We start from the raw sequence: 13,505 nt of genomic DNA on the forward strand, positions 1-13,505 counted from the left end.
ATTCATTTGTAAAGGATAAGCAATAGTATTTGGTGCATTTAGATATTTTGAGATGCATTTTCAGACTGATGTCAATGATTTTAAAATCAATGCAATAGCAGAACTGCAGTCAATGCATACTCACACACACACACACACACACACACACACACACATATCTTATAAATGGAAGGACAAAGATAATTCTGTTAATTGAAGCAAATATTCTGCCAGTTTCTTTCCTCTAATGGTTCAATAAAATGGAAAATAAAGGTGTATAAGTAAAACAACCTTCATGGTCTTTACCCACATCAGTTCCTCTGTAATAAAACACCTTGTGGCCTAATGAAATCATTTTAAATGGTGAGTTCATCAACTTCTTCAGTATCTTTCTGTTGATGAAAAACAAATATCTAACTTTCACCATAATCTGTAAACCAGACTTCAAAATTACATATATACATCATAATCTGTAAACCAGGATTCAAGATTACATATATACATTACATACATACAACTTCATATATGAAGTTGCTTCTGTTGTGTTCGACTCTTTGTGACCCTATAGACTGTAGCTCACCAGGCTCCTCTGTCCAAGGGATTCTCCAGGCAAAAATACTGGAGTGGGTTGCCATGCCCTCCTCCAGCGGATCTACCTGACCAAGGGATTGAACCCGCATTTCTTGTCTCTTGTATTGGCAGACAGGGTCTTTACCACTAGTGCCACCAGGGAAACTATATATATATATGTATATAGATATAATTATAGATATATATCTCTCACATCAAATCTAACTTATTCAAAGTGAATCTGTCTGGCTAACAAACACATGAAAAGATGCTCAACATCCCTCATTATCAGAGAAATGCAAATCAAAACCACAATGAGGTCCCATCTCATGCTGGTCAGAATGGCTGCTATCAAAAGTCTACAAACAATAAATGCTGGAGAGGGTGTGAAGAAAAGGGAACCCTCTTACACTGTTGGTGGGAATGCAAACTAGTACAGCCACTATGGAGAATAGTGTGGCAATTCCTTAAAAAACTGGAAATAGAACTGCCATACAACCCAGCAATCCCACTGCTGGGCATACACACTGAGGAAACCAGAATTGAAAGAGCCATGTGTACCCCAATGTTCATCACAGCACTGTTTACAATAGCCAGGACATGGAAGCAACCTAGATGTCCATCAGCAGATGAATGGATAAGAAAGCTGTGGCACATATACACAATGGAATATTGCTCAGCTATTAAAAATAATGCATTTGAATCGGTTTTAATGAGATTGATGAAACTGGAGCCTATTATCCAGCATGAACTAAGTCAGAAAGAAAAACATCAATATAGTATATTAATGCATACATATGGAATTTAGAAAGATGGTAATGATGACCCTATATGCGAGGCAGGAAAAGAGACACAGATGTAAAGAACAGACTTCCAGACTCTGTGGGAGAAGGCGAGGGTGGGATAATTTGAGAGAATAGCATTGAAACATGTGTATTATCATATGTGAAATAGATTACCAGTCCAGGTTCAATGCATGAGACAGGGTGCTCAGGGCTGGTGCACTGGGATGATCCTGAGAGATGGGATGGAGAGGGGGTGGGAGGGAGGGTTAGGATGGGGAACACATGTACACCCATGGCTGATTCATGTGAATGTATGGCAAAAACCACTACAATATTGTAAAGTAATTAGCTGCCAATTAAAATAAATTAATTAATTTAAAAAAAAAAACCGAAGTGAATCTGTCATTGATTCCAGAAACTAAGGTCCTCTCCTTGCATTTCTTCTCAGACCCATGGTGTCACCATCTGTTCATTCTTCCAAGCTAGAAGCCTGAGACTCAGAATTATCTTTGAGATATCCCAACACACACACGCATCTAACTCTTCATAAAAGCTAGTTTAAGTCCCTCTTTTCCAGATGTATTGCTGTCATTATCATTAATGACAAAGCCATCTCTTTGCACAGACTTCCTTTTCAAATTCCTTGTCTGTCTTTAATACTACCACCGGATTTGCCTCTGGCCATAAATCTGCAAGTGGCACTCTTCTTATTAATGTCTCTGTGACCATCTACACCCAGAGGATAAAAGTATACCATCTATACCCTAGTGATTTGGCCTCAATCTATTCTACTCCTTGTACTTTATAAGAACACAACTTTCTCCTTCTGTGTGATAGTTTCCTTGTTCACCATGATTTCAAGTTACTCAGGGCTGGTCGGTTACGTCTAACTAGAATGTTGTTTGCTCTCACTTCCAAGGTCTGGCACATTCCTGCTTGATTTTGAAACCTGGAACAGACACTTTGCTTATCTCTTGTGAGTAGATTCTGTCATATCTTCATGTGTCATATCTTCATAGGTATTTGTTCATACCTATGTCATGTCACTTATTACCTTTGACAGTAACTTACTTAAATTATCTATAATATACTACATACAAGTATTGCATAACATTTATCATAGATCTTATATTTAGAGCTCCCAAAGTGCATAAAATATCAGTAAAATGTAATTGGAATTCTATAAGTTTAATGGGTAGCTAAAGCAATTTCCGTGGTGGCTCAAGTGGTAAAGAATCTGTCTGCAATGCAGGAGACCAGAGTTCAATCCCTGGGTTGGGAAGATCTCCTGAAGAAGGAAATGTAGAATTCTGTGTACAGAAGAGCCTGGTGGACTACAATCTATGAGGTGGAAAAGAGTCAGACACAACTGAGTCACTTTCACTCACTTTCAAAGCAATTTTACATAATTTTACCAGATTGTAGGTCATTCCTGTGACCTTAAGCAACATCCATTATGCCCATGTTACCTGTGAAGGTTTATTGCTCTGAAAAAAAGAAAAAAATATGTTTTGCTGAATAATTTGATCAACTCTGGTATGAGAAAGAATTTAAATAAAAAGTCAGAAATAATTTTCATGAATGACATGTCCATTTATTTTAAATCTTTGAAAATTGAATTGTTTTATTTCATAATCAAAACCTGTTTTTACTCTAATAGGATAATTTCCACTACTTTCTAATACTTAAAATTCTTACATCTCTACTCTTTTCTCGCTTCTACTCTGCTCTTCCAAATATAAAGGATTTTCTTCACTGGTTTCCAAAAAGAACAAATGTTTTTTACATAGTTATCCCAGTGTTTATATTTAAAGTATATCCTGTGAGATGTTGAAAATTCAACTCAATTGGAAAACCATATGCTGATTTCTACTTTTTGCCAGGTACTGAAGTAATATTTTAACTGCTTTGGAAAAAAATGATATTATGATATAAGCAAAAGCCCTGGGATACCAAGTCAGAAGATCTGGATTCAAACTCATGTTTCATTATTGCAAACTGCAGAAGCCCATGTAAGTTAGTAGAACATTTATTCTTTAAGGACTTTGTTTCAATGACATTTTCTTGATATCCTCCCTGCCTCAATTAGGGCAAATTTGGTTGGAAAAAACAAATTCTCTGTATTAATTTATGCAAAAGTTTGCATATCTTTCACAGTTCTGTAGAGAAAATAGAAACCTCTATAGGTATTTTAAACAGAAAGGGATTTAATATAGGAATTAAATGTCTCTAAAGTCACTAGAAAGGTTAAAGGAGCTGTAAAAAGGAGACTTAAAATGGAACCATTGAGTGCAAAAATTGTAAACCATATGGCAACCCACTCCAGTGTTCTTGCCTGGAGAATCCCAGGGGCAGTGTAGCTTGGTGGGCTGCCGTCTATGGGGTCGCACAGAGTCGGACACGACTGAAGCAACTTAGCAGCAGCAGCAGCTTTGTTCCGGGGATCACAAATACCCAATAAATATCTCAGCTGCCTCTGGACACCCATGAAGCCAGTGATCAGACAGGAACTCAGAGACCAGTGTCCATTTCCAGGACCACACTGCTTCTCAACACTGCCCACAGAAACAGCAGAAGGGTGAAACAACCCCCCTCACCAGCTTCCAAATCTTGCATAAGTGTTTCTAACTGGTATCCAGAGCTAGCTGCAAGAGTCTAGAAATGCGGAATTTTGTTTCTCCAGCCTCTGAAATGAATTCAGGAAGGCACATTGAAAGAGGGAAGAATAAAAATTGGTCACTTATTAATCACACCCAGACTGGAGAGTATTAATCATATCCACACTAGAAGCCGATCACCTATTAATCATATCCACCCTCATATTCAGGAAGATGGTTTATAAGGCTATTCATAACTTTCTGGCATTTAAGGACAGAAATGAAGAAGATGTAGCTGTACATATTCAGATGAGAGCTAGAAAGGGAAAAGCAGTCATCTTGGATTAGTTGCCCATTGTATCCCAAGATCTGTGCCTGTTTCATCCCCGTTCTTGCTCTTCCCCTCTTTTTTCTCCCCCACTTCTCTCTCTTTCTCTCCTCCTCCTCCCGCCTACCCAGATCTCTACAACATAAACTAAATGACTGGGGGATGAGGGGAAAAGGTAAATTATCTTAAAAATGGAAGTGATCAAGCAGGCAACAATCCTTTTGTTAATTTTACTTTTACATCTCTCAGTATATGTCAAGTTATCTAGGATAAAGAGACAAATAAATAGAATTTGCCTCAGTTTCCTCATGTCTGAAGTGAAAATGGGCTTCCTTGGTAGCTCAGATGGTAATGAACTCTCCTGCAATGTGGGAGACCTAGGTTCGATCCCTGGGTTGGGAAGATTCCCTGGAGGAAAGCATGGCAACCCACTCCAGTCTTCCTGCCTGGAAAATCCCCATGGACAGAAGAACCTGGAGAGCTGCAGTCCATGGGGTCACAAAGAGTTGGACACAACTGAGCGACAAAAGCACAGGAAAATTAAAATGATATCTGCTCCTTTCTTTCAGGGTTGTGAGAATCAAATGAGATAACCAAAAAAGGCTTATATAAATGTTATCCTTTTTCAATGAGATGCACATCATCAGTTTTAAAGTATTATTTAGAACATCACCTTTCTATATGTTTTACTACAGTTTATATAGCTGTATTATCTGATGCCAGGTCTCTGGTTCTCAGCAAATACTAATTGAATTGAATCTACATGTGCACTCATATGTTTAGTAAATAGCATCGATGCATCCATCTGTGAGATATTTTTATCATTGCTAATACCAATCCTTATTATTTTCTTCTGTGAAATCATCTGATAAAAGACTGAATTTCCAACTGAGAAATTTGAGAACCAATCTGAGTGTCATTCTATGGAACAGCTACCCCGCAACTAGTACATTCTGTTCATTCTCAATAGAGTTCAATTTATTCCAGAAATATGATTCCAGTACTTTCATGGGGCATTGAACTATAGATAAGACAATTGCAACCATAAAATTCTATACTTCTGTTGGCACTAAATAGCAATAGGTTTTAGTATAAAAATTGAAATCACTATAAGACAAAGTTAACTCTCTCCACAGCTCTAAGTAACAATTTCCTAGAAGCCAAATATGAAAGAGAAAAGAAATAATATTTATTGGTGGACCACCTTAATCATTTTATATGTATTATTGTACTTGGACCTTTTATTGATTAATCAGACCTGTTTCAAATAATTTAGACAAATTCATTTTTTTTTCTTCTTTTAATTATTGAATGAGTATTTAGGATATGCCAGGAAGCATCCTGGGAATATAATGATAAGAAAAATCAACCTCTGCCCTCAAGGAACTTACATTCAGAGGATTTATGAATAAAAAGCCCACTGCAGTTTACTGCAAATTTGACATTGGTGTGTTGTGGGAAATCACAGTAAGGACTCTTAATTCAGCTTCTGGTAATCAGGAAAGACTTCCTGGAGGAAGTACCAGCTAAGGGACCTGAAGATGAGTAGGTCTGAGGCATAAGGAGCAAGTGTTACAGCGACAATAGTGAGACTTCTGTAAGGTCTTGTCTGACTTGTTAGGCATTTGACTTAGTGAAAAGGGAAACCAAGGACTTTAAGTACAGAGGGATGGGATGAAATTTGCATTACAGAAAGATCAGTCTGCCTGTGTCTGGAAATAGCCTGAAGGCTGGCGAGGGTGAGAGTGAAGCCTGGACAGAACACCTGGGAGGAAATCCTTACAGCAAAGGTGATGGGGGATGGTGTCTTGTTCGAGGCAGAGCTAGTGGGGCCTCAAAGAAGAAATATTTTCACTGTTTATATGAAAGAGTATTGTGACTCAATAGAGGGGTGAGGACAAAGGAGAGGTTATGGGTGATATTGATAATTTATGTTTCCGGTTCGGATGGGACAACTGGAAGGATGAGAGGGTCATTCATTGACATTGGGAGACAAGGAAGAGAAATCAAATTCTGGAAGAGATGACATAAGGTTTGAGCATTTTGAGAGCGAAGTGCTGCAAGGCATCTGGGTGAAGATAATAGACACTGCTTTCTTTAGTTCTCCAAGTGGGTCTGGGGAGCTCTCTGAGAACAAGATCATAGAAGCCAGGAGAGTGAGAGAAACTACCTGGAGAGAGCATGAACTGTGTCCATGAGGGACACGAGGACTTGAGGCCACCAGTATTTGAGGGCATGAAAATAGGCAAAGAAAAAACCAACATTGGGTCATAAAGCCAATGTAAAGAGCAAGAAAGAGCAGGTGGCTAACAGTTTTAAATGCTACTGGAGAAACAAGTTCAATAAGTATTGGGAAGTCACCCATGGGGTTCACTGGTACAGAAGCAAGATGATAATGAATTGGAAAAAGCAGATGTGAAGAAAAGAAGCTAGTGAGTATCGAGAGACAGTTCATAAAATTTGACTGCAAAGGAAGTAGAATGATGGAATAATAGTTGGGGAGGCATTTCATTAACCAGAGCTCTTCCCATGTTTTTTTGTTTGTTTAAGATGTGAAAAACATGCATGATTGTAAATGTTGGAAAAAGGAAGAACCAAAACAACACAAACAGAAAGGTGTGGCGTGCAGGGCAGAGATCCTCACCTCAAAGGGGAAGGAGAGGAACCAGAGCTGGATAAAGATGCCTTGGCTTCAGATCCACTGAATCACTGGCTCAACGAATACTTATTGAGAGTTCACTCAGGTCTGGAGAGTTGAAAGTGAGAGGAGATAGAGGTAGGGGAAAAAAGTAAGTTTTGTGGAGAAAAATGTAAAACAGAGAAACTGAAGATGAACATGGTAAACAATGGGGTTTGTTATTAAATGAAAGAGTGTTCATTCTCTGGGAGGCATTGAATTTCACAGCATTTTCCAGCTTAATATTCTTCACTGAGCTTTGTAAAGTTTCTCCAACATCATGTCTTTATCACCTTACATCCCTGTTGAATCTTAGACCAGCTTATTACCTGTAAAGGAGTTAATCAATCCAAGGTATTGTTTTTCTGGCTTTCCACAAAGCAACTCACTTATAAAAAGACAGGACTCATTACTCAGCAGGATTATGTTCTCAAATGTCCAGAGAAATGTGGTCAAGAGAGCTCAAGGCAAATCACCAACATTATCAGATAGGAACTTTTACAAACTCAAATGATAATAATAATGAGGAGCAGGCCACATCCCATGTACCTGAGGTCGTTTAACATCTTTTCATTCAAATGAATCAACCTTTTATAAAATTATTAGTTGATGGTAGACTCAGACCAAAATAAAACAGTGTCCTTGTACAAGGAGGAACTCACACACAGCTTTCTGTGCTGCAGATGAAAGACTCTGAGCAGAGGAGAATAATGTGTGCAGGCTCTTCCAAAAATGCTCCTTAGGTCTAGACCTCCAAGGAATCAGACTGACAATTGCATGAAAGGTTCTGATTCAACTGCTCCTTTCAAAAACACTTCAAAGGATGGCTATGAGAGATACCAAAGGGATAAAAGTTTCTTTCAGGGCTGTGTTAATTTATTTGAGACGAAAGAACAAATGTCCCAATTGACAAGGTAGGTGATTCAGTCCTCCTGATTGCAGTGACAAACTTTAGAGAAAGACCAGGTCAGGAGGAGACTGGAAGAAATTTTAATCAATTGCACACCAACTTGCCTGTGAAGTAAGTCCCTTATGTCATTCTGATTGGAATTTATGTACTGACGGCTAGACCCAAGAAAAGTCAATGCAAGTGAGGTCTGAGAAGGGAAGTCAGGCAGATGGGAGCGGGCACTGCTTTTGCTCTCAGGCTTCTAATGACCTCTCTCTGGATGCAGGAGACAGGTGCAGACAGAGACAAAGAAAAACCAAAGATATTTTGTCACAACCAACTACTGTGAGTCTATTATAGTTAGAAAATGTACTGGACTTGGAGTTTGAGTTCTTGAGTATAGATTCCAAAATGCCGCTGGTTAGCTGTGAGACTGACAGCAAGTAACTTAATTTCTCTGTGTTACAATGGAGGAAATTTCTCAAGAATAAATTACAGAGCCTTTGAGTGCCTTAAATGAGATAATATATTGATACCTTAAGGCACCTAGTAAACTCTTAACTGCTACATGTTACTCTTTTGAAGTTATATTTGCAAGAACTAAACACATAATATTGTGATAGAACTTTAAAAATCATATGAAGAAAGTCAGTGGTAAACATGTTACTAAGATACATAAATGGGGGACAAGCAGGGACTCAAATAAGCTGAATGAAAACCGAACTTACTGTAAATGTTGGTAGCAATCCAGAAGTTACATTTTAAAAGATCGAGCAGAATAGATGGAACAGAAAAGAAAAAGACATGTGAAATCTTGTTTTTGTCATGATTTCAGCATGACTCAGTTGAAAGGCATTTGGGAAAGAATCCAATGCAAACTGCAGAGGATTGTGCTTAAATTGTGCTTTTGTTTTCAGCAGTAGAGATGATAAATATCTTCCTCCCTGCATTTTCTACCATATTTGTTTTTTATATAAATATGAATTTTTTAATTGAAGTATAGTTGATTCACAACATTGTATTAGTTTCAAGAGTAAGGCGTAGTGATTCAGGTTGATTTGTTTCCTCTCCAGAGTTTATTATTTGTAAACTTTATAATGATGGCCCTTCTGATCAGTGGTCAGGTGGCACATTGACCTTCTATTGTATTTAGTTTAAGTGCATCCTTTGCTTCTCCCCTTTACATAACACTTAAGCTATAAAAGGCCTGATTTCATTCATAATAAAGGTCACACAAATTGACATAACACCATTTTCCATCCATTATATCAGCAAAAATTCAAATTCAGACATATTGTGTTGGCAATGATGTGAAAATATAGGCACCTCTATATATTGCTGGTGAGTGTGGAAACCTGCATAAGTTCAGTACATGACAAGTTGTCAATATCTGTCAAAAGTACAAGTTCATTGACTAAACAATCCCACTACTAGGAATTTATCTTAGATTTTGCATGTATGAGATGATGAAATTATCTGTATTTGTTTTAGGGAAAGATTGGGGAAAATTGAATTTTGTCTCTATGAGGTTGGTGAAATGAATTATGGAATAAAATACAATGAAAACTATGCACCTACATAAAATGATAAATAAGATTTTATGTACTGATATAGAACAATCTCCAAAATAGGTTGTATAATGGAAAACATCAACATACAAAATAGTATGTGAAATAATCTACTGTTTGTGAAAAAGGGGAGTTATAAATAAATATTCATCTTTATATTTCCGTATATGGTAAAATCTGTGGAAAATTACATAGGAACTTAGCAACACTGCCTACATATTGGAGGGTATCTGTGAACTAGACAATGGTGGAAGGGAGATTTTTTATTGGTATTTTAATAGTTTTTTATTTTAAAAACATGTAAATATGTCATTATTTCAAAAATTTAGTTTTTAAATAAAAGTATTTTACTTAAAAATATGTCTTCCTACCAGATTATGTACTATGCCTTGCTCATTTCCCTTCTCACTACCTAGCCATAACACCTGCTCAAACAAACAAACATCTGCTCAACTTGGTAAATAAACACTGAATGGTAGAATGCTGTAATTGAAACTTTCTTGAAGGAAGGATCGTATCTTCTTTCACAACAGAATTCTTGATGTGATGAAAGTAAGTGACATTTTGTGGAAAGAACATGGAGAAAAAGCAAAAAAAAAAAAAAAAAAAAAAAGCAACTGAGAAGATAAGAAAATGGATTTATGTGCCAAATCCTAATTTGAGATTTCATTAATTTTATAGTTCTTTCCAGAGTTTGCCAGCCAAGGTTGGGGTGGGGAGAGTGAGAAAAAAAAAATTTCAAAATGTACTTTTAAGAGAGAGAGAGAAAAGAAAGAAATAAAGGGAAAAGAAAGAGAAGTACAAAAAAAGTTTCAAGTATTAAGATAATGGTTGATCTTAACTCTGGAGCATCGAGGTGATTAGGGGACATTTTTGGTATCAGATAAACTATTTAGTGATTCCTGCTTTTTAAATGCTTGTGGATTTAAAATTTTTAATTTTGCTTTGTTTTTATGTTTTTAAATTATTATTTTCTGAAAGCTTTTTCTTTCTCCCAGCTTCAAAATATTCAGCCCACATTTAAGTACGAGGGGTGAACACACAGGTTCTGTCACATGGCTTAGAGCAGTGGTTCTCAGTCTTGGCTGTACATTGAAATTCACAGGGAGAATTAAAAATTATACTGATACCTGGGGTCGACGTCCAAACAAGCTGATTTAATTCATTTATAGAATGACTTGGGCATCAGAATTTTTAAAATCCCTCCCAAGTGATTCTAGCTTATAGCCAAGTATAAGAGCTACTGATTAATAACTTTCTTTATCCTTTGTCAGAAGAGAAATTATCTGCAAAATCAAATGAATATGGAACTTATTTATTTTGAATAATTAATTTTTACAGTGAAGATTGTAAAATAAAATGCCATATCTATTTTCTTTCTTTTTGAGGGTAGCCAAGTATTCACTATCTTGACCTCCTTAATAGAGGAGCTATATATTGTGACAAGCTCCTATTCACTTTGTACTTATGACCACAGGTCATAGCAACCTGAAGTGATAGCTTTGTGGGTTCTTAGATTACTACTGCTTCTGTCACTACATGTTTTCCCAGTGTTGCTTAGGAAAGCCTGTTGGGCTTGTTCTCAGATTAGTCACATGTGTTTGCTCAACAATATCTGTGTAGTTGGAGAAGCAAAAAATTGGAACAACTCAGATGCCTGAATCATAAGAATGAATAAGTAATTTGCTTTATATTATATATACACACACACATGCACAGGGGCACACATGTATATATAAGAGCACATTTGTGCAATAAAGAATAATTAGCTGGAATCATATGTAATAACGTGGAGAAATCTTACAGTATCAAGTGCAAAAACAATTCCCAGAAGACCACCTATAGTCATGATGTTCTTTTAGATCACCTACAGCTAAATTTGGCAACTTACTTTTTGAGGAATAATGACTGGTTTTCCTCTGTTCCACCTTGAGGAGCTAGGTACTGGAGAAATGACAGTGAAAATGCTAGTTAAGAATATTTTTTCACAGTACCTGTTAATCATTTATTTACTAAGAGAGACTATTCGTTAGCCCAGATATTCATAGTTCATAGTTTCATAGTTCAGGAACATAGGTAAGTGACAGACTTCCAAGGAACTCAACCCCAAAAAGCTCTTTATATTCCAAATCGCTTTGCAGTCTGAAAGATAAAATCTTTCCTGGAATCACAATTTCTGTACAAATCTGCATGTGCCTTCTTTCTTGCTTCAAACTCAGCAAACTTACAGAAAGTTGCAACTCCCAGGGAGTCAATGAATGCTCCAACAATATGAAATTGCAGATCTCGGCCATAAAGCCACACATTTGAGGTTCTGTCAGAGAACTGGACATTGTAGTTTTTTCTTCTTGACAGCTCAACAATGATGTCCTTCCAGACTGATGGAGAAATGGACAAGAATAAACTTTTTAAGAGAAAAGTCCATATCTTAATGGAACTTACAGTCAAAAGAAACTCAAACAGGGTAAGCAAGAGATTTCTATGTCAGCAGAGGAGTAAAGATACAATCCTGTGAGAAAAGATACCATATTGTTAGTACCAGCGAGATCTTCCTGAAGGAGTTGACATTTAAACTGAAGAATGTGCTGAGTAATACTCCATCGTGCACATGTACCACAGCTTTCTTATCCATTCGTCTGCAGATGGACATCAACGTTGCTTCCATGTCCTGGCTAATATAAACAGTGCTGTGATGAACATTGGAGTACATGTGTCTCTTTCAATTCTGGTTTCCTTGGTGTGTATGCCCAGGAGTGCGATTGCTGGCAAAACCAATACAGTAATGTAAAGTAACTAGCTTCCAGTTAAAATTAAAAATAATAATAATAAAACCCCTGAAGAATGTGTAAAAAAAAAAAAACGCCCAAAGAAGGGCATTCAGGAGCACAGACCAGCAGGCACAAATGGAGGAGAGAGTGCAAAAGGCACGCAGTGTCTCCGAGCAGACTGGGGAGACAGGATTAAAGAGAGAAGGAGGATTGAGGATAACAAGAAACAAGGCAAGAAAAAGCAAGTAACAGACCAAGAAGGACTTGCTCTGCCAGAGATCAGAGCTGTGCTGATGGGCAGTGTAAACTGACCCTGGGTCACATGAAAGGGAAAGATTTTTCTGGAAAACTGTCAGAGAGAATGCATTTCATTCCACCAACAACACGCACTGGTAGTTTTCCCCTATTCTAAAATAGAGGATCAGATGTAGATACAAAATAAATAAACCTCAAAAAGAGCAGATGAAACAAAACACATTCTAAAGAATCTTGATTTTATTCTGTAGGCAATCAGGGGTGAATAAAGAGATTTACGTGCCCAATCTGCATTACCTATCTAAAGATTATTCTTGCACTAGTGTGAATAAATTGAACTTAAGGAGTAGAGATGAGAGCTGTTGCAGTGACAGGGTTAAGAGATGACAGTGACCTAGATAAGGGTAGTAGTCGTGGGGGAAGAAGAAAATGGAGAAGGATAGATGTGAGAGCTGAGTTTGATCAGAATTGTGGCAGACGATGTGTGAGCTTCTGTGACCTGCTGCTGCTGATCTACATTTATGAAAATTTTGAAAAGTCATGGCTCCAGTGGTTTGACTTTCATGAAGAGGGAGAAGATGAGAGATTCGGGAAGCTCTCAGACGGGGGTGGCCTTGGAGAGTGGAGAGTTAGCTGCTGTCTCCTCTTGAGTATTCCTGTGTGGTCCCAGAACTGCCCATTACCCCCACTTTCACCAACGTGGAGGTTGTCGGTTTCATTTCCAAACATCTCCTGTTTGGTCAAAACACCTAACCTTGACTGTCCTCCATAATGAGATGTAAATTTATTAACACCTTTTAGACACCTGCCTGGAACTATATATTTTTGCCACCTCCCAAGTCTTTAATTCCTTTATTGATGCATTTCGTGATGGTTATTGCTTCTCTTTAAAAGCATTTTGCAATCTTTGAGTTTGGGGAATATTATCTGTTTCTCTCCCATCCATGCTTTCATTAAAATTGATTTTCTCAGCTTCTCAAGTATTTCTGTTTGAGGCATAAAATTTTCAATAGATACCACAACCTAAGCACCAGAGGTAAAGAAGGGGACAGCTGAGATCTGAGTAATGTTATTTTAATTGCAATTTAA

Source organism: Moschus berezovskii, chromosome 6 (genome assembly GCF_049115385.1).
Source record: "Moschus berezovskii isolate FMDL1 chromosome 6, NW_MosBer_1.0, whole genome shotgun sequence".
Classification (NCBI taxonomy): domain Eukaryota; kingdom Metazoa; phylum Chordata; class Mammalia; order Artiodactyla; family Moschidae; genus Moschus; species Moschus berezovskii.